The sequence below is a fragment of the Prionailurus viverrinus genome, chromosome A1 (genome assembly GCF_022837055.1).
Source record: "Prionailurus viverrinus isolate Anna chromosome A1, UM_Priviv_1.0, whole genome shotgun sequence".
Classification (NCBI taxonomy): Eukaryota; Metazoa; Chordata; class Mammalia; order Carnivora; family Felidae; genus Prionailurus; species Prionailurus viverrinus.
This window is the reverse complement of record NC_062561.1, coordinates 18,843,713-18,864,832: the sequence shown is the minus strand read 5'-3', so window position 1 is coordinate 18,864,832 and position 21,120 is coordinate 18,843,713. Positions and strand designations below refer to the sequence as shown.

General features: G+C 42.0%; 1 protein-coding gene and 1 pseudogene across 1 annotated transcript in view; one reads left to right on the top strand and one right to left on the bottom strand.

The window, feature by feature from the left end:
- FOXO1 (forkhead box O1) overlaps positions 1–21,120 on the top strand; it is a 96,582-nt gene that overhangs the window by 45,517 nt on the left and 29,945 nt on the right. The window lies entirely within an intron of this gene.
- Positions 17,994–18,092, bottom strand: LOC125147190 (uncharacterized; annotated as a pseudogene).

The following is a 21,120-nucleotide window of genomic DNA, read 5'->3' as shown; positions in this document are numbered from 1 at the left end:
AGGAAACACGTTGACTTTGTCGTGACAAGCAGAAGGAGATCTGTGGTAGGTTCCTAGTTTGGTATTCCATCCTCCAGATGACTCTGCTGCATAGTGTGTTCTGTTGGTCCAGACGTGATTTTATTTCAAGTCTACTCAGCTTCCAAAGTTACAAATGAGAACTATAATTAATTAAGCTGTAGCAGTTTTAACAACATTGAGCTATGTGCTGGAATAAGAGATGGCTAACTTGAAGGATGTTTACATTGGGTCTTATTGTTTAATGTTATCCTGATTTGGAGGCCCTTTAAAAATACCAGAAATTGGTTTATTTTAACACTAATTCTAGTTAAGGATTTTAAAGCAGCGTTTTAAAAGTCTTTGGTACCTGCACTGAAAGATAGATGCACTCCTTCCCACCTATCTTTAGGATCCATCATAGGAGCTGAGAATTATTTTCAATAAATTAGCTGTGATCGTGACAAATCTTACTGCTTTGAAGGGGGAAGAAGGCTTTTTGTGAGGTGATACTGACAGGATATGGTTTTCTCCCACTTATATAATACCTATCTTAAGAATCAGTAAAACATTTGGAGATGACACTGTAATTTGGAGACCTTTTCTTTTCTGAAGGTAATTCAAATAAAAGATGGCCCTGAGGAGTTAGTAAGATGGAAATAAAAAAGAATAAAGTAATTGCTACTTTAACAGCAAGCTGATACTCTAAGGGGATACAGCAGTGACAGGTAACCAGAAGTATGGGTTTTGACTTGAAGGATAAGATAGCCTACATCAGTCATCTCTTGCTGCATAACAAACAACAAAATAACAACAAAACATCCTGGTGGCTCACACTGGCTCACACCTCACAAGCATTTATTTTTTGCTCCGTTGCCTGGGGCAGCTCACTCCGTTTCTCACTTTGAGGCCCAGACTGGAAGGTCAGTGACTCTCTGGGCTAAGTTCTCCTCATGATGCTGTCAGATGCTCAGGAGGGGGGAGCCTTACTACGCAAGCTCGGTTCAAGCCTCTGCCAGTGCCAGAGTCCCTAGCATACCATTGACCAAAAACAAATCATATGACTAAGCCTGAAATCAGGGAGGAGGCAAGTGCACTTCATCCAGCAAGAGGCCATAGAAATAACCACATGGGAACAATTGGGACCAACAATTCTATTTACCACAAATGCTAAAAACGTTAGCAGCTGAAGGAAGCATTTGGTTATGAGATTATATGGTGCTACCTTGTTGTCTTTGGCTTTTGTCATTTCCCATGCTCCAAGAAACACCAGTTCGGGTTTGCGTGTGACTGTGGACTGAATTTAACACGTCACGGAGGGCACGTTCCTATCAGGTAAGGGGTGAGCAGAGATTTAGGAGATTTGGATTCTAAATCTGGTTTAGCTCTTTCCTTGTTGAAGGACCCTAGGCAGTTCATATAATTTGTCTCTGCCTTGGGCCCTTGTTCTGTAAAATGAAAATATTGGGCTATTCTGTCTCTGTAGTTCCTTCTGCTACTAGGATTTAGATTTCATTCCCTGTCTATATGTGCAGGTTTCATTTATTGACACCTTCAGTCCACTTTATGTGGCCGTGTATTGGAAGGGTGTAAGACTTTAGGAAATGCTCAGGAACAACAGAAATGACTTTAGACGCCAAAGGAGGTTAAGTAGTGGACAGGTTACACTGAATGTATGGGGACTGATTATTTGTGTGTCCTCGGCTAAGTAGAATGGAGTAGTGACTGCTGAGTGCTGTGTTTGTGGTTACAGAATCTCCCAGCAGGATCTAAGTTCCCTGAGAGCAGAGACTGTGCTTTACTTTATCCTTCATTCATAGTGCCAAGTACAGTGCCTGACATGCAGCGGAGCCCATTTGGAATGAATGCAAGCTGTAAAAAGCTTCAAATGGGAAATTCATGCAAGTATAGCTTGAAAGTCTGCGAGAAAAATGTGGGTTTTCTGGAGCTCCTCTTCAGCGCCTCGTTGTTGCCTCTGGGGATCTGGAATGTTACAGTAGTCCGAGGGTTGCAGCACTGATGTAGACGCCATCCACTCTTTGACTCCCTGCTGTATCTGCAGCACTCCGTTAGGTACTCAGGGTGTAGGAGAAGGAAACAACCGCTGTGCTGCAGTTTTCCAGTTGTTGCAGAGTTTCGCAACCGTGTGCCTCTTTCTGTAACAGAAAGACAAGACACATGGGAGAGACGTGGTGGGAGGCAACAGTGACCTCTGGTCAGGAGCAGATTTGAGGGGTTTATGGAGAGCCTCTGGGAAGCGTGAAATGACCCAATGTTTTGGTAGCCCACGTACGAAGTCAGAAGGGTGAGATGAGGCTGTAGAGAGGCAGGCAGGGTCAGGTTTGAGAGCCTGGCCTGAACTTGATCTTTACCTGGTGGCATCTATATGTTGATCTTTACTTTTCCATCCTGGAAAAAGGAAGCCAAAAAGGGGTTTTCCGCAGGGCCGAGGATGTGATCAGAGGTGCTTTTTTGAAAAGTGGGGAACAGGAATGGCAGCAGGGAAGCTGGATGGTGGGGATGAAGGGCTCCCAGATGACAGTATGGCTTGGGAAGAATGGAGGGACAGGGGGACACCTGGCGAGTAGTCTAGCATGAACATCCACTTCCATAGCCTTCCTCAGCCTCTCCCTGTTGGTGCCTTGCCCTTCCAAAAAAAACCCAGAAAGCATCATGTGTAGCCACTTAAAACCCCTTTTTCATAAGCTGACAGAAGCTGGTGCACTGCTTCTGAAATATTGCTAGTCCTTGAAGCAGTTTGTTTTAGGTTAGAGAGCTTCAGGTGACAGGATGGGTGTGGTGTAGTCTCGGTGTTGAAGGATGTTATAACCTCACTTGGGTAAATCGTCAACTTGGTGTGTTGGAAACCACCTTGGTCACTAAAGTAATGGATGTTCTTTTGATCTTCAGTTTTTACGTTTGCTTTATCTTGCCATCAAACATTTAGAAAAATGGCTTTTGCACTAGTTTGGTTAAGTAGAACATGCCTTTCAGTAAATTCCACTGTATTACTGTGTCAGAATATCTTTTCTATTACTCCGGATTTGTTGGTATTTTCACAATTCACTCATGCACGTCTTCTAGCTTATTAGGTTCATACTTAATTAGCTTTAAACCTGTCAACTGATGTTAAGAGGCATCTCCTCGTGGTTGGGGTTGGCAGTATAACTGGTACAATTTGGGGTATCCTGTTACACATTAGTTGCTTGTATTTGCTAGCCCTGCACCTTCACTAGTCACCAGTGGTGGTGTTCTTTCCCTTTGTGCAGTCAGTGATGACACAGCCTCTTCTTGAAGTGGCTAACAACTGGTCAGGGCTTCTAGAGCTACTGATCCGTAAGTATGGTGGGCACATGACTGGAGAGAACTGTGAAAGGGAATGTCATGGGGTTTCAGGGACTGGAAAGGTCATGTTGGGTCAGAAGCACCAGGAAGAATACTGCCCTCGCTCTTAAATGGGTGCTAAAGTGTGGGTAGAATTTCAACAGGCTAGGGCAGTTGTTGGGCTGGGCAGGGAGGAAATTCAGGGTAGTGGGAGCACCTGTGACTGGAGGGTGCTTGTGGGAGAGGGTGAGCTGGTAAAGGGATCGAGAAGGACAGTGTAGTGGGAGTTGGGTTACTAGAGGTAATGCTGGAAAAGGGGGGGGGGCATGTCCTCATCCATCATTTGTATTTAAGAGTAGGGTGCTGTTGGGCAGGGGAGTTTTCATATGTGTATCGGTGACAATAATACTGTTAAAGTTTTAAGCACCAACTGTGACGCTTTGGACTTAAAATTGTAATGGAGCATCTGTAAACACATTGGAATTATCCTCAAAATGTCCCGGAAATCATCCACTTATTCCATGATCAGGGAATAAAATATGATTAAACAGTGGATTTTAAGAGTTTTATTGTTGCTATACTTCTGCAGACATGTACTAGTAACTGACTCTTACTATTTTTTTGTTTTTCTACAGTGTGTGGTTTTGCAGGCTAAAAGTGGGGACTGGATTACAGTTGATCAAAAGTGTGTATGTGTGTATTAATCATTTTGGAAAATTTAAGTTACTGATTTTGTCAATCTGAAAGCATGCTTAAAAGGACTTTAGCATAACAGCATAGTTAGTTTTCTTAGGATTGCCTTTGGCTTTTGCTGTTACAAACTTCAAGGTTAAAAAAAATGTTAAATCACACATATATATATATATATATATCAGATATATGTATATCAGATATGTGTATCTATATATAGATATATGTATGTAAATGATAAAGAATATCACTACCCAGTATTATTTATTTGATTTTCAGTAAATCACGAAATAATGTACCAGTTTGTCAATTCTGGAAACAAATAATTCAGGTTTCTATGGCATTTAACAAATATGATTATTCATAGCAAAATTTGCATTCCTGTAGCAGTTTAAGAGGAAAGCAGTTCTGTCAAAGAGGAACCAGTTGGATTTTAGAAAGGAATTAACATATAGCTGTTTAACTCTCCGTAATATTAAATAAGTATACTTTTGGTTTCTGTCTGGGGGGGGGGGATAATATTTTAACCCAGCGGTTTGTGGTTTATTCTTCCACATAGAACTGTATTTAGGGATGACAGTAATATTTACAAATATGTGAGCAAATGCAGAGCTGTCTGGTTTAGAACTGTATTGCCTGTTAATGACATTTTCAAAGAGAGCTTCCCGCAGGGAAAGGCTCGTGATGATTAAATAGCATCACCTTTCAGTCATCTGCAGTATAGGTTACATGTCTGCCCTTTTGGTGATGCTGGTGGCTTGGTGTCCTTGACTAGGACCAGTCTGACACTAGGCTGAAAATGTCCAAATCAATTCTAATGTAGGAGTGTAGATCACATAGGAAGATAAACATGCTAAGAGAGCCACATACAGAAAGTACTGTGTATTCCAAAGCTTAGGAGAATTAAAAAAAAATTATCTGGCATCAGGTAATTATGAGATAATTGGGAGTTACATGCAGTCATATGTGCACATTAACTAGCATGTACATACAGGCACATATATATATAATACCACCATTCAGATTTTCCAGAAGATGGACTTGTAGGAACAAGTAATGACATTCAATTCTTACACATTTAAAGTGTTAATATAAGTGCTTCTTGGGTGGCAAGGTGTGTGTGTGTGTGTGTGTGTGTGTGTGTGTGTGTGTGTGTGTGTGTTAATCGAAGTTGAAACAATTCAGCCTAATTCTGTCATATTAAACATAAACATTAAAAAAAAATCTTTACCCTTGCCTAGCACAAAAGCCTCAGGGGACGTCCTTGTGGCAACACCAGCATCAACACCAGCATGGAGACGGTCGCAGCTCCCCAGTTGACCTTCAGTTTCCCAACACACATTAACCCACGCTCTCCTAAAGCCCCTTATTGGTTGAATGTGGCATTCTGACTGCTTGAGCTAGCCTCTGGTGCCTGGAGTTAGTTGTCTTTTTCTTGGAACTTGGTTTGCAGTTGTACTTGTTTTCCCAATTAATTAACTAACAAATGAACCCATTAAATATGGACAGAATACTTGTTTTTAGGAAAATGAAGTTGAACATTTTGGGGATACTTAGATTGCTGATAAATTAGGTGTGCTCAGACCCTATAAAAGATTAGGAGGAGACCATGGAGAATTCTGTAGTTGGATTGCTGTGCTATGGGAAGATTCCTTCTCCACTGTAAAGAAATGGCAAATGTAAATACTTGGTGACAATGCAATGTAGATTTATAAGAACGACTGGAAATCCAGCCAGAGGATGACATCTCACAGGTTTTTCTTTTATCTCAAGCACATTTACATTTATATTTTTAAGGTAAACATTTAAATCCTATATACCATTTTAAAGAAATTCTATACTTTATCTTGCTTTTTTCTTTTTAATGTTTGTTTATTTTGAGATAGAGAGTGGGGAAAGGGCAGAGAGAGAGGTGAGAGAGAATCCCAGTCAGGCTCCATGAAGTCAGTGCAGAGCCTGGGATGGGGGCTCCATCTCACAAACCCTTAGATGATGACCTGAGCCGAAACCAAGAGTCGGACGTTCAGCTGACTGAGCTACCCAGCACCCCTCACTTGCCATTTTTCTTTTTCCTTTCCTTTCCTTTCCTTTCCTTTCCTTTCCTTTCCTTTCCTTTCCTTTCCTCTTTCTTTCTTTCTTTCTTTCTTTCTTTCTTTCTTTCTTTCTTTCTTCTAAATTGGCCAACTAGGGTTTTGATCTGGTTTGGATTCAACTGGATAACAAACATGTTTTGACCTTACAGTCAGTGTTATTAAGAACATCAGCTACCACAAAAAGCCACATCTAACCTACTTGATTTGTGATACATCTTGTTTCTCCTTATCACCTTGTATTGAAATGGTAGGTAGAAGTAAAATGGGAATAAAAAGCATAGGTATAGTAAGAAGTTGAAAGAGGCTTGGAAGGTTGTTGCCAGGGCCTTCCATTAAAATGGCTGAGGAAATGGCCCTAACAGTGGTGTAGCTGTTGAGTGACTAAGACAGTGAGAGGGTGACTTCAGTGTGTGTTGTGGGTGTTGTGTTCACATTTATCCCTTATTCATCTCACACAAATTTGCCTCTAGATTGGGACCTTGAACTCTGTACTGATTTTCTGGTAGTGTGAGTTTCATGCAGAAAATTGTGCGTATCAAGTCAGTGAACTTCATAGTATGTTTTTGTTTTGTTTTGTATTTAGGACCATCTTTTAGATGCATCAGCTAAAATGGATATATATTGTCAATCTCTGGCAACAAACCCTGGAAAAACCTTAAAATGTTTGGCAGTTGGTGGTCAAACATGGTTGTTAGGGGACTTTGTAAATCATGCCTGCTAGATAGAATGCATTGTATTGGGATGAAATTAAAAGACCAGTTTTTTTTTTTAAATTCTAAATGATTTACTTTTATTTATTTTTTAAAGTAAGCTCTAGGCCCAGTGTAGGGCTTGAACTCACACCCCCAAGATCAAGAGTCTCATGCTCTACCCACTGAGCCAGCCAGGCGCCCCTCTAAGTGTTTTTGTGTAGAAAAAATCATGAGCATTAAAAAACCGTATTAACCATTAAAGATAAATTATCTCCCCAATGGCGTTTGAAATAATCTTTTATATTGCTTACGTGGATCTCATTCTCTTTTACATTAAACATGTACATTGATTATGCATCTTCCCGTGTTCTTCTCATTCAATCCCTAAGGGATCTGTATTAATGAGTTTTAGGCTTTGAACTTAAAAAATTTTTTCTTGTTCTCAAAAGTGAGACTGGGGAGAAAAAGGTTTTTCATATTTCCTTTGAGAGCTTTTATTTATCTCCTATACCTCTGTCATCTGAAAATTTCTCAGGTGTATAGCAGGCGTGATTTTTTACAGATGACGAGTTTAAATGCTAGAGAATAGATTTCACTATTCCTTGGTTCACTTCCTGGTTCCGTCACTCACATTCACCTTCAGAAAGTTAGGGGAAGCATAAGCAACAGCTAAGGTGTAGGTAGGTTATTAAATCTATAGCTAGTTTACCCAAAAAAAAGGTCAAAAATTTAATTTGTTCCTATGGTGATGGAACTGAAAGTAAATTAAAAAGAAAACCAGAATGCTTGTCTTTTACTAAAGTTTACATGAATCTTTCTGTGTGTGATTTCAACCAATGCCTCTTGGCTTTGGAGGTTATGTATATATAATTTCATGATTAACAGTGTATGTACTTCCATAGAGTTCCAGTTACCTTTTTTTAATTTTTCTTTTTTAAAGATTTTATTTTGGGATTCCTGGGTGGCTCAATCTGTTGAGCATCTGACTCTTGATTTCGGCTCAGGTCATAATTTCACAGTTCTTGAGCGTGCATTGCAGAGCCTGGTTGGGACTTTTCTCTCTATTCCTCTTCTCTGTGCCCCTCCCTCGCTGTCACATGCACATTCATTCATTCATTCTCTCTCTCTCTCTCTCTCTCTCTCTCTCCCTCCCTCCCTCCCTCCGTCCCAAAATAAATAAATAAATAAATAAATAAGTAAACAAACAAACTTTAAAAATATTTTAAGTAATTTCTGTGCCCCATGTGAATCTCTAACTCATGATCCCTAGATAAGGAGTTGTATGCTCCATCAATTGAACCAGCAAGGAGGGCCACCTTATTTTTCAACCATAATTCTTTTTTATTTTAGTTTTAATGTGTATTTATTTTTGAGAGAAAGAGCAGGAGAGGAGCAGAGAGAGAGGGAGACACAGAATCCGAAGCAGGCTCCAGGCTCTGAGCTGTCACCACAGAGCCCAATGCAGGGCTTGAACTCATGAGCCGCGAGATCATGACCCGAGCTGAAGTCGGATGCTCAACCGACTGAGTCACCCAGGTGCCCCTAACCACAATTCTTATGATTCTTTTTCTTTATTACACATAATAGGTCTGAACTGAGGATCTTTGGTGATATATCTGTTTCAAAGTATTTATCAAATCAAGATGTTAATGATAAAAATGTGCTTGTACAAAGACATGCTTTTAGTTATTGCTGTATCTTTTTCAAAAGAACAGCAAAGCATGAATGACATCTTGTAAAACATGTGCCAAAAAGTGCCAGTCTGACAAAAAAGGCATTTAACCATTGAGAATTTTAATAAGAATTTCGAAATGATGTTATAGGGAAGTGTTCGTGTTTAATGTGTTAGGCAGTTCAGAAGATTTTGTTCATGTTTCTTGGAGACTTGATGAGAACAAATTTGGCTTTAAATTTGTATTTATAATTTAAAAAATATGGTTAAAATTTGAAAAATAAGGCAGTGGGCTATATAACTTTAGTGAAACAAATACAAGTGTTTTAGTAGTGCTTCCATTTTTTTATATGCATTATCTTTTAAAGATCACTGCTTAATATTATGTATAACACTTGCCAACTTGCTTTTGATTAATAGAGTAAGTTCATTTAGAGAATAATATAAAATATCATTGGCAGCATAACTGGAAGTGGCTTGAGCAGATAAAAATTAGCTTCAAGTTGGGACGCCTGGAGGGCTCAGTCGGTTGAGCGTCCAACTTCAGGTCACTATCTTGCAGTTTATGAGTTCGAGCCCCGCGTCGGGCTCTGTGCTGACAGCTCAGAGCCTGGAGCCTGCTGCGGATTCTGTGTCCCCCTCTCTCTCCACCCACCCCTACTCGTGCTCTGTCTCTCTGTCTTTCAAAAATGAATAAACATAAAAAAAAATTTGTTTTTAATTAGCTTCAAGTCAAAAGCTAAATTCCTCTTTTCATATTATCTCCTGTCATCATTTAGAGAAAAGAAGCATTCCTCATCTTAGGGGTTCTTATTTAATATCTCCCACAGGCTGGGCTTTAGCAAACCAGTTTATCATTTGTCATTTGGTAGAAGTTGTAGTCTGGTGAAGGGGGAGGGAGACAAATGCAGCGAAGGCAAACAGGAGGCGGATTGAGTATAATCTGTGCCTGTGGGATAATTTTAGGCACAGACTGGACGTGGCTCGGGCTCATGTTTTCAGACCTCGTTCCTGTGCAGGCATTGATCTAGGATTTTCTCTCTTTTCAGCTTTTATTTGTAGTGGATTTCTTTAGGCAGGACCACTGTTGATTGGTTGCTAATCATCTATAATCTGTGATGATTAGGAAGTCTAAATTAAGTATTGGATCTGTTCGATCTGATTTGGACAGAAATTTGAATGCCCAGTTTCTTGGATTGCCTTTTAATCATCATTGGTGATATGCAAATTGAGTTAGAGTCTTGAATAAGAAAAGTACCTTCGGAGTAAATGAGACAGTTCGGCAGCTCCATTAACTCTTTCTGAATACTAGGTTGGTATTTAGTCTACCCAAACAATAATTTACTAAGTTTAGCATACCCAGACAGTAATTTGCAAAGTAATACCTTGAAGATGCTGGAAAGAGTTAATGAAGCTTCTGAAGTACCTTGTGTTTTCTTGGAGAACCTGTGTCAGCATTTCTGGTGGTTGTACTGGAGAACAAGTGTCCTTAAATCGAATGCTGATTGCAGGAATTGTTGCTAAATTTATGCTCCCATTTTTCGGTTTTTATCCCACTCCTGTCCTATCCCTGGCCCTTTTTTTTGCAAGACTCCTTTTTCTTATTCTGAGTGAGTGTTCCCCAGGGTTCATTCACTCCTGTACCTCAGGCTGTTTTGTGATGGTCTCTCTTCTCACCGGATTTAGCCCGGTGCCTTGACAACACGTGGTTTCTGGAGACCACTTGGTTCTTGCTGTCTTGTTCTTCACCTCCCATAATCTCCTGTATCTACCTCTCCACATCTTTCTCCCCAACTTTTAGTCTAATTTTCAACCAGCTGGTGACCAAACCAACTCATCTTCCTCCCTAAAACCAGCTCCCCCCACTGCTTCATTATGTTTTGAATAGCACTTTCTGCCACTCTTTCAAAAGTCTAATTTTGGAGCCATGGAAACTCCTCCCATCAACTCCAGCCTCCTTGGTGGAGCATCTGGATGAAACTCCCTTGGGGTCTCCCCTCTCTCCCCTGTGGTGCCTACTGTCTCATCTCTGGGCCTCTACCCTGGGCTTGCTGCGTCCAGTGTCCTTCTTCCTCACTCTGCTCTGGACAGGCTACCATGTCAGATCCCTTGACGTGTTACTCGAATTAGAGCATTTATCTCAGACACCTTCAGACAGTCTGTACTGGCATTCCAGGCCATTCACCATCTGAAAGGCCCATCTTTCTAGCTTCCTTTCCTGCAGACTCCTGTACCAGTGCACCTTCCGTGCTGTAAGATACTCTCCTCCCCCCTGGAGTTGTTTTACTATTCTCTACACCCAGGAGGGCATGCCTTTTTCTCTGTGCACACTGATCCTTCTGGGACTATTCAGTGGAAGAAGCCAGGCCCGAAAAGGTACGTTCTGCACAATCCCATTTGTATGAATTCCAGTAAACAAGCAAAAGTAGTGTATGAGCTAGAAGTCATAATAGTGCTTACCTATGGGGAAGGGGCGGCCGACTAGGTGGGGTGTGAGAGGGCCACCCACTACTAGGGTGCTGGAAATGATTTGGGTGGTTGTTGCATGGGGATATACAAATGTAAAAATTCATAGAGCTGTACACAGCAGATTCCAGTGCTTGGCTGGCTCTATGTAAATTAAGCATCAATAAAACGTAGACTAAAACAGTGTGCACCGTCTAAGGCTGTGATAGGTTTAAATTCAATAATGAGTTTAAAATGCTGTGCACAGAGACTGCTGTGTGGGGAAAAATCCCCATGCTGCAGTAGGACAGAGTTCTTTTTCTCCTGAATTGTGTAGCAGATATTCCTCAACAAGACTAATTTTGCAAATAATTTGACCTTGAAGACCATTTTTTGTATTACATTCTTCACTTGAATCTTTATTGCCACATTTATTGCTCGGTTGATATTGTTGGTTTAATGTGGATACCTGTTTCTATTTTTGTTTAGCGTACATTTTTGATCATCAGTAGTAATAGTGGCAGGTGTGGTGTTTTGTGGAAAGCTTGTAATAGTTTTAATGTTTCCCCTCACCCCAAATGTTGCATACATCAAAAGAAGGATTTTGAGTTTATTTTAAAAGTATTTTACACAAGCTTAAGTTTGGAGTTATTTCCCTGGTTACCAGGGAAGCATCCATAAATGGGACTTAGGGGAAGGCTGGCCTGTTCTGGGGAAGACTTTCTTGGCAGGGCTGTTAAAATGGGCTTAAATGATTTTTAAATAATAAATGTTTTGCAAGATGGTGGTTAGCAAACTTTAATGTGTGCATGAATCACCTCTGTACAAATGTGGGTTCTGACTCATTAGGTCTGGGGGGAAGCCTGAGGTCCTGCATTTGTAACCAGCTCTCAGGTGCTGCGGCTGGTCCCTGACACACTTTGAGTAGCCCAGAATTAGTGACATTACAAAGGGCAAAGCAAGAATAACTTAGCTTATAAAAACCACCCCACCAATTTGGGTGGATAGTGACCCTGTGAGCCATGTTTGTGTGAATATAACTGAAAGAACCCATTCAAGAAAGTACTAAGTCTTCTTTTAAAGTTTTAGTATTACCTGATTTTTTCCCCCCACGTTAGTGGGCCAGACTGGTTGATTTCATTAATTTGTTTTTGTTCCCTCTTGAAAATAACATTGTATCAGTTGAAATGGTCATGAATCCAACCAGAATTTTTAGGGAAAGAAATTTAAAAATAACTTGGAATCATTTGTGACTGCCCCTCCTAAAAAATAAAGAAAACAGAAAAACTAAACTAAATACCACTGGCAAGGCACAGCCCTTCCCCATTTGTCACCATGTTCCGTGAACAATACTTGACAGAATAACCACCGCAGTGCTGAATGCCATGTGAAGAGCCAATTTCACTGCTTCATGTTCTCCCGCTCGCTGTGGGTAGATTTCCATTCCCCTTCTCTGAACTGGGACCTCTTTTATTCCGTGTTCCCTCTTGCTTGTCATATTCTTGACTCGGCAGAGGATGATTTTATACTCTGTCAGACTTTAACATCTGTCAGGCTATGATTTGAAACTGAGGAAAATCCAAGTTACAAATTGAAGAGGAGATCCAGCCCTTTGATGTCGGGAAAGCAGTGCTGTCTGGGGACCTGTCCCCAGAGCAGTGCCCGCCAGCCCGCCACTAGCCTGCCTGCTGTTACAGGGTGACAGGAAGAATGTGGCTCTGCCTGCTGGCTTCTGGGCACATTCCTTTCTGTTTGGGACCAGAGTAAGTACCAGATATACACGTTATTGAATTACTTAATGAAGATTTTGTAGCACATCTCTAATTCTGTTGAAAAGGCCGTTTCAGGCCCAGAAGTGTGTATGGGGGCAGGGAGGGAGGAGAGGAAGAGAGAGGAGCTTTTACATTCGAGAACGGGGTCCTCTGTGACCCTCAGGATGCATGGGAGTACTCCAAGGCCGGCTGTTTCTTTTCAGCCCTGAATTGGCAAGGGGACCGATGCAAGCTCAAGGGAAGGTTCTTAATAGGGCAGGACCCTTTACCAAGGGGAGAATGCAGGGGTTCGGTTTCAGCCTTGATTCAATGTTGCCATTCAGACACAGGAGATCTTATTTAAGCTATGATTGAGGGCCTTCAGATTGTGGGCTGTGGTTTACAGACCCTGATACCTTAGAGGGGCGCAGCTCACACTGGCAAGAATGGGCCCCAGTGGTCTCTGTCAGAATCGTGTGTAATTGAATTATGTAGATGGTTCCAATAACAAAAATACCTTCACCTCCCTATCACCTTCTTATTGGGGAGATCTCTGCCTTCGAAAATCAGAGAACATACAGAAAGGTTGGGTGGCCATGAACATGTCTTTTCTCTCAAGCTCTGAGACTCTGTATTGATAATAAGAATAGTGGTCCTAAATACTAAACACAGTTATTGTTGGATTGATTGAGATAATATATATGGAAAGACTATGGACTCGAAAGTATTTGAAGAGAATGGTTGTGCATCTTGTAGACTTTCTTTCCTGAATACCATAATGCTTAGATGATTACAAAGAAATCAAGAATTATCACCAATGTTTAAAAAGTGGGTGTGACTTCTATGTGTTGCTGGCTTGGAATGTAAGCTGGCTGAGAACAGAGCCTACCCAGTGATGTGTGTATTTAGTACAGTGCAAACTGGGATTCGTTGGGTCAGTTGGAGAAGGTGGCCCTGATGGTAACAGTGATAACCGTACCCTTGAATCTCACTGGGCCAGCCACTGAGCTGCTCCACGCTCCAAGTACGTGACCTTACTGGAACCTTGGGTAACTATTGTCCTCATTTTATGGTGGAGGAAACAGAAAGCTTAAGTAATTTGCCTAAGGTCGTATAACGAGTAACTGGCAGAGATTTGAGTCGAGATCTCCAAAGAAGGCCACATTGCTTCATAAGGCTAGTTTTTAAAATTTTTTTCCTCAGGGCACCTGGGTGGCTCAGTCGGTTGAGCGTCTGACTTCGGCTCAGGTCATGATCTCATGGTTCGTGGGTTCAAGCCCCGCGTCGGGCTTTGTGCTGACAGCTTTGAGCCTGGAGCCTGCTTCTGATTCTGTGTCTCCCTCTCTCTCTGCCCCGCCCCTGCTCACGCTCTGTCTCTCTGTGTCTCTTGAAAAGAAATAAATGTAAAATTTTATTCCTCATACGAGGAATAGCCCACAAAGACTTTAAGATAGTCTTCCAAAGGCTTACATTTTCACTGAGGCTCACCAGACTATGGAAAGAAATTACCACTAATGGCGTACCTGGATTAGAGCAACCCTGCTCCTTGTCTTGGCCTGGGCTTTCTGGTGAGGTGTCAGGACAAAAGCCTCAGGACTCCTGGAAAACAGTATAGTGACCATTTGAGAGCAAATGGGGGTTAATTTCCTTTCCATGTAAGGAAAGATGAACACTTGGTCCATTTGGCCACTCGAGAGGACTTAAATCAGGTTCCATAACTATCAACTTTACTGTCCCTTTGTTGCAGGACAAAACACACAGACTATGTTATTCCCCCCTGAGCCCAGAGCAAATTATGTTGTGTTAAATAATCACAATGCTTTTATACTTAATTGGACTTAAACTCCCTCCCCCCCTGCCCACCTCCAAACTATGTAGACATTTCATGGAGTCTGTCAATCACCAGAAGGAAAAAGACTCAATGTGTCACTGTTGTGTGGCTAGCAGACCAAGTTGTGAAATAAACATACCTTGAAATGTGACTTTCATACCTCATGTTTTTTATGGCCTTACTCCTTAAAGTATGATCCATGGATTGGGCTAAAGGCATCAGCCTCACCAGGGAGCCTGTTAGAATCTCAGTCTTGATGCTAGGTATACTGGATCAGAACCTGCATTTGGACAAGATTCCAGGTGATTCCTGTGCATGTTCAAGTATCAAGTATTTATGGTACTCGACCCCCTCCAAGTTAATGATTAGGCTTCTTTCTTCTCTACAAAGTCCATTTCAGGGATCAAATCTATTTTGGACCTGGGCCCTAAAGAACAGCTGTCTCAGGTTTAGCTGTTTAGCATCAAGGGGCATTTTGCCATTTGTAGCCAAGTCTGACTTATTTATTAAACCTCTTCATCTGTCTCAATTTTTCTCTGTACTGTGTATACCATTTGTGATGCAAAGCTAGTGTGGTGTTCCTTTATTTGGGGAGAGGAGTTAATCTTGGCCTTTTGAGTGTAGAAATCTCAACCAGATTACAAACATGATGATCTCCTGTAGATCCCATTGAAGATAGAAGCCCATTAAGCAGTTGTATTATCCAGATTTCTTCCTCCAGTTGCACAACTACTTCTTCCTCCAGCTTGTGCTCTTTCTTAGAGGGGAGGGTGAGGCATATAAAAAGTTGCTATGTGAGCACGTATACAGAGGTGCTCTACCTCTTTGGTTATTGTCTATGCCTCCTGCCCTCTCAGCAGGCAACTGGGGCCTGATTCTTGTCACTTACTGGCTTTGTTATCACGGCCTCCGTTTTCTTCACCCCAAAACGAAGGTGTTGGATTTGTACACTCTGGAGAAACTCACCAACCCATTTTTACCCTCTGCAGCCAGCTCAGCTCTTCATGACCTGTGGTCATTTCTGCCCGTGTTTCTGACACCTCTCCTTTCTACCCTTTTCTTCCTTCTCTACCCTTGCTGCCCTGGCCTTCCCCTGGGCTCCTCCTGCCCTCACTCACCTCCTTAAACTCCAGAATAGCATAGAAGTGATCAGTGTGTGGTTTTTGTGCACTGTCAAGGAGGGAGATTCCATGTTCAAGGACTCAGAGTTGAACTTGGGAATTTATGTGAATTTATAGTATCTCCACTTGATTATACAGTTCTCTTGGGAGTGCTTCAAGCAGAAGTAGCCCTTCATGAATTTTGTTTTGTTTTGTTTTGTTTTAGGGAGGAGGGCTCTCCTGTTTTTAGGGAGGAGGGCCCACTAAGTCCTTTTCAAATTCAGAGAAAGTAGGGTATCTTGGATCATTTTAGTATTAACTGTGGGTTTTTGTCAGGCCAGCCTGTCTAAGGGGTCCTCATTAGGCAGCGCTCTATAATGATGACAGAGCAGCTTAAAATGTCCAACTAAATGTAAATGATCTCAGAGCCAGTAGTTGAGTTTCACTTGAAAGCCAATGAAACATCTAATTAAGGAGCAAAGGAGGATGTCAGAAGGATCCAAAGTCCTGAATTTTTGTTATATTGCGGTGGATTTTACTGGAGGATTCTTTATAAACAATAAAAAAACTTGGTTTTCCCCTTTTCTTTACCTGTGGAATAAATAGAACCAGCTCATAGGTTGGAATGTCCGGTAGATTGTATTACGTACTACCAGGGTTCAAATTTGAACTTGAAATATTTTTAAGCAAACTATACAATGGTAAACGCTTTTCTCCACTTCATGTATAATTATCTTGCTAAGCTTTTTTAAGCCCTACGTAAGGAGAAAACAGAAACATCTTGGAATGATTGTAAACTGGTGCCTATGACCCTGGAAGTGAACTGTTTTCTAATTACTGTATTACATGTATCACTTAAGGTTCTATACTCCTCCTCCTTGGAATCTTTGATTTTAAATAGTACGATTCAAAATGCTGCCTTCTGTTCTTGAGGCATAGTTGATACTTCAGCAGCGTTCAGTTTTATATACATAATTGTTGTATAGGCTGTGAAATTATTACTTATTAGATTAGTAATATCACAAGCTATGTACCTTTTAATTGTGTTTAATAATGTGATACCCAGAAATGCCCCCTCTGTTCTCCTTTAATATTTCGTGGCAGGACAGTAGGGATGCACCATCATTGTTAAGCAGTAGGTAATAAAAGGGACTGGAAAACGGGGATTGGGGTTATTGAAAGTGCAAAACAAGAGAGAATAGCTTGTAGATTCTTTCTGGTGATTAAAAGTTTGGTTTTCCTGGCTGTGCTAAGTACTGCAGAAAGATGAACCAGGGTGAGAGTGTCAGTCCTTCAGTAGCTCACATCCAAGGCAGGGCTCACCTGATGTTAGAGTTCTAGTCGCTGAATTGGAGCTCTTCAGAAAATGTTCCTGAGGCATGTAGAAATCAGGGCATCCTTCTGTCAGCCTTTCTTCTGCCTTGCTTTCAGTGCCATTCAAAAAGAGAGCGTTCTTTGTTCTGGATCTTTGAAATATGGATTGATCTGTTGCTTTTCAAAATTTAAGGTAACTGCCTCCAAGGTACTGTAGGCCTGATTCACAAAGCAGATGGCAGGCAGGAAGGGACGTTGTCTGTATCCTGAGTTTTGATAAGTGTTTTTTTTTGTTGTTGTTGTTGTTTTTTTTAAATGGAGGACCAGGTACACAGGTTCTCAAATTAAGTTGTCTGGAGTTGAGTCCTCTGAGAGCTGTTGGAGGAGGAGGTGAGAATAGCATGAGGTTTAAATGAGACAGGCATTGCACATTATGGTGCCTCCAGCTTCGAAGAGTAAGACATACATAGTGTTGTGGGATGAAGATGTCCATTTGTGAACATTCAGCAAGCCTAATGATTTATTTCATTTAATATACTTGGAAAGCTTTAACTTCTTTGTTGATCTGTAGCCACCAACAATTTGGAATCGTCTTTGCTATAGAGTTACATGTTTTCCCTGGGAAATAATACATAGCCAGCAGCTAGTGGGGACGGTATGAGAAATAAGAGAGAGATTGATTAACTCCATTCCACCCTCATATGCACAGCCTCATGGCTATGTGTGTGCACATGTGCGTGTGTGTGTTAGCCCTGTTTTGTTTTTTTTAACTATATGACCATTTATATGCAGCCCTGTTTTTTGTTTATAACTGTATTACCATTTATGTGCAGTTCCAGAATAGTGGAAATAAGTTATGGCAAATAAAAATCATAGTAGAGGCTGCCATTGTTGGGGGAAGGAGGGGTTGGCAGAATGCTAGATCAATCGGAAAAGAACACAGGGAAATTTCAGGGGTGATGGAAATGTCCTCTTCTGGATCGGACTGGTGGTTCCATGAGTGTATGCAACAGCCAGACTCAACTGTCTCTTAAGATCTGTGCATTTAATTTACTATAAATTGTACCACCCCCCCCCCCCCCCCAAAAACGTGAAATGCTTCATAAATTTGTCATCTTTGCACAGGGATCATGTTAATCTCTGTATCATTCCAATATTAGTACATGAAGCACATTACAGCTTCTCTTGTTAGTTACAATTTTAAAGTTCTTTTTTCCCCATAGAAGACTTATAAGACTTGGTTAAACAATACAGTGATTGGAAAGATGATGTGGTCACACTTTGAAATATCTAATGTTTTGACTTCAGGTAAAACATGCATTGTAACCTCTTAGCACGTAGTATTTCATAAAAGTCACTGAACAAAAAAGCCTTCATTATTAGAGGCTGGCTTCCTTCCTTCCTTCCTTCCTTCCTTCCTTCCTTCCTCCCTCCCTCCCTCCCTCCCTCCCTCTCTCTCCCTCCCTCCCTCCCTCTCTCTCTCTCTGTCTCTCTCAAATGAATGAGAATCCCAAGCAGGCTCCACACTGTCAGCACAGAGCCTGACGCAGGGTTCGATCCCATGAACCCTGTGAGATCACTACCTGAGCTGAAATCAGGAGTTGGATGCTTAGCTGACTGAGCCACCCAGGTGCCCCCATTAGATGATTTCACACTGAGATGTTCCAGGGCAAGAGTCAGTGTTTTTGTAGAAAATTCTTTTCTTTTGGAACTCTCAAAGAGATAAAAAGTAACAAATCCAGGATGAAAAGTTACTTTAATTCTAGTATCATAAATGAATTCCCACAACAGTGGCCATCTCCGGAATATGCAAAGACTTTTCTTACCATATCTCCTTCTTACTCATTGAGTCACTGTATACTAAATATCAAGTCCATGCCTGACATAGTCCCAGGGGCTAGAGGCCCAGCAGTAAACACCACTCACAGAATTCATACCCATGTAGAGTTTACAGTCTCAGTAGGAGAGAAGGATAAAAAGTGCTTTGGAAAAAGTTAAGCAAGGAAAGTGGGGGGACCCTGGATTTGAGGGTGGCCTTATTGGGGTACATTTATGCAGACACCTAATATGATGACGTCTTCTTTTGGGTCTTTTGAATTTTGCACCACATACATATAGTTCCTCATCACAAATAAATATTAAGAAAGAATATACAGTATCAACTCTTGACCACGTTATGTCCTTCTGTTAGGATACTGGGCCTTAATGAAGTCTTTGATCCCAAAGATAAGAAAAGTAGCTGCTACTGAGTTGGATAGTTTTATACATAAATTGCTTAAATTTTTATATTGAAGGCTTTAATGAAATGGAATATTTTTGCTATTAATTGCTGGATAATGTATTCTGAAACTTAGCAGTTTATTTTTTTATTTTTAAAGTTTACTTATTTATTTTGAGAGAGAGTGAGCACGAGAGAGAGCAGGAGTGGGGGAACGGTAGAGAGAGGGAGAGAGAATCACAGACGGGCTCCTGACCTGAGCCGAAACCAAGAGTTGGACACTCAACTCACTGAGCCACCCAGGTGCCCCTGAAGCTTAGCAGTGTAAAATAACACACAGTCATTATCTCACAGTTTCTGTGGGTCAGGAATCTGGGGCCCAGCTTACCTGGGTGCCTGCAGGGGAGGAGACGTCGCAGGGCCTGAGTATCAGGAGGAGATCCTTGGGGCTTCTTAGAGGCGGGCTGCTGTGTGGTGTCTCTCAGTAGCTGCATTTCATCCTGCCCTTAAAGGAGGAAAAAGAAACTATTTCCCGGACTTTTTCATCCCGTTTTTCAATCAAATATAGCACACATCACAGGAAAGTGACGGTTGGCAAAAATAACAAAACAGTAGTGAAATTACAGAGTGAATGGCCTTTAATGGTTTTACGTTTTCTGTGATCATAGGCCCCATTGGCTGTTTCTTGTGTCAGCCTCCACTCTGCTGTCTGTCCTTCCCAGAACCTGGGTCAGGACAGCACTAGGATTCCTGTTGGGGGCCATTCCACCTCGGGCTGCCCCGCACGCTACCCTGCTGGTCGCCGCCTCCACCCCTGGCGGTCTCTGCGGCTTCGGTTCCTCACAGTTGCTCAGTTTGGCTGAGGGTGATTGCCACTAATGGTTTCTTCCTTTTGTGAGGCTTGCTTTCTCCATGAGCCGCTGCCCGTCTGGACCGTGCCTGGACCCAGTTGCAGGGCTGCGTGTCTGGAAGGTGGGGGCCGTGAGGAAACTCTCCTACAACACTGCCATCCTTCAGCAGCAAGCTGCCGGCTTGCCCTCTTCCGAAGCGAGTGTTCCGTCTCGGGTTTCTCAGGGCTCCCCCTTCCCCCTTACTGGTTGGCAGAAGGGCCAGGGCCTCTTTGTTTCTCACTTGATTTGCAGAGCAGAAGTAATAGACTTCGGTAAACTTCTTGAGTGGTCCTCCCTTTCTGCTGGGACTGCTAGTCTTTGTGGCCTGACGCATCCTGTGTCTTCATCAGTCACGCTCCATACCTCCAGAGGTCTTGCTGAGCCTTTGCGTTGTAGTTTCTGCAATACCTACCACCTTAGAAACCAGAAAGGAATAAAAGGAAGAAGACCGTGGACATTAGGTAGAAGAGGATTTTGCTGGCCAGTACATGAAGCGGAATGTTAAGTGAAAATTATCGTGTGTCGGGTGAAATGTTTAGTTAAATTAAGCCCACCTCCTTCCCCAAACAATTTGATTTTCTTGCAAAAAGCTGCACAGGAGGTATTTAGTACAGTTCTTGGTGTTATTTAAACTGGAACGGGGAATTTCAGCCTATCACCACTTCCTCATCATGCTTCCCAGCTAGTCTGAACCCTCGCAGCGAGTTCTAGACTTTCAGAATGCTGGGTAACCTGCGCTGCGGAGATCGGAAGGTAAGCTTTATCTGTTGCATTTTCTGGGTTTGTGCTGCGTCTGGTTCATCTTTAGCTTTCGCTCATTCTGCGTTTGAGTTGACATATTTCAGTTCTTGCTGGGCTGCCGCTGTTAGTTGGTATCTGTCCTGCAGAGCGTGGTTAGGTCCCTAACGGTATTCCCTCAGACTGGGTGGGATTACTAACGTGGGGTCCTGTTATTTGGGGCTCACAGACCCTTACAGGATTCGAAGGGTCTTTGGACGCCAGCCGTTTACTCCAGGGAAACTCTTGGGGTGAGTAGCAGGTTAAGGCTGTGCCTGAGGTCACCAGGCTGGTTAGTGACACTGCATAGAGCAGGGTTTCTTGGC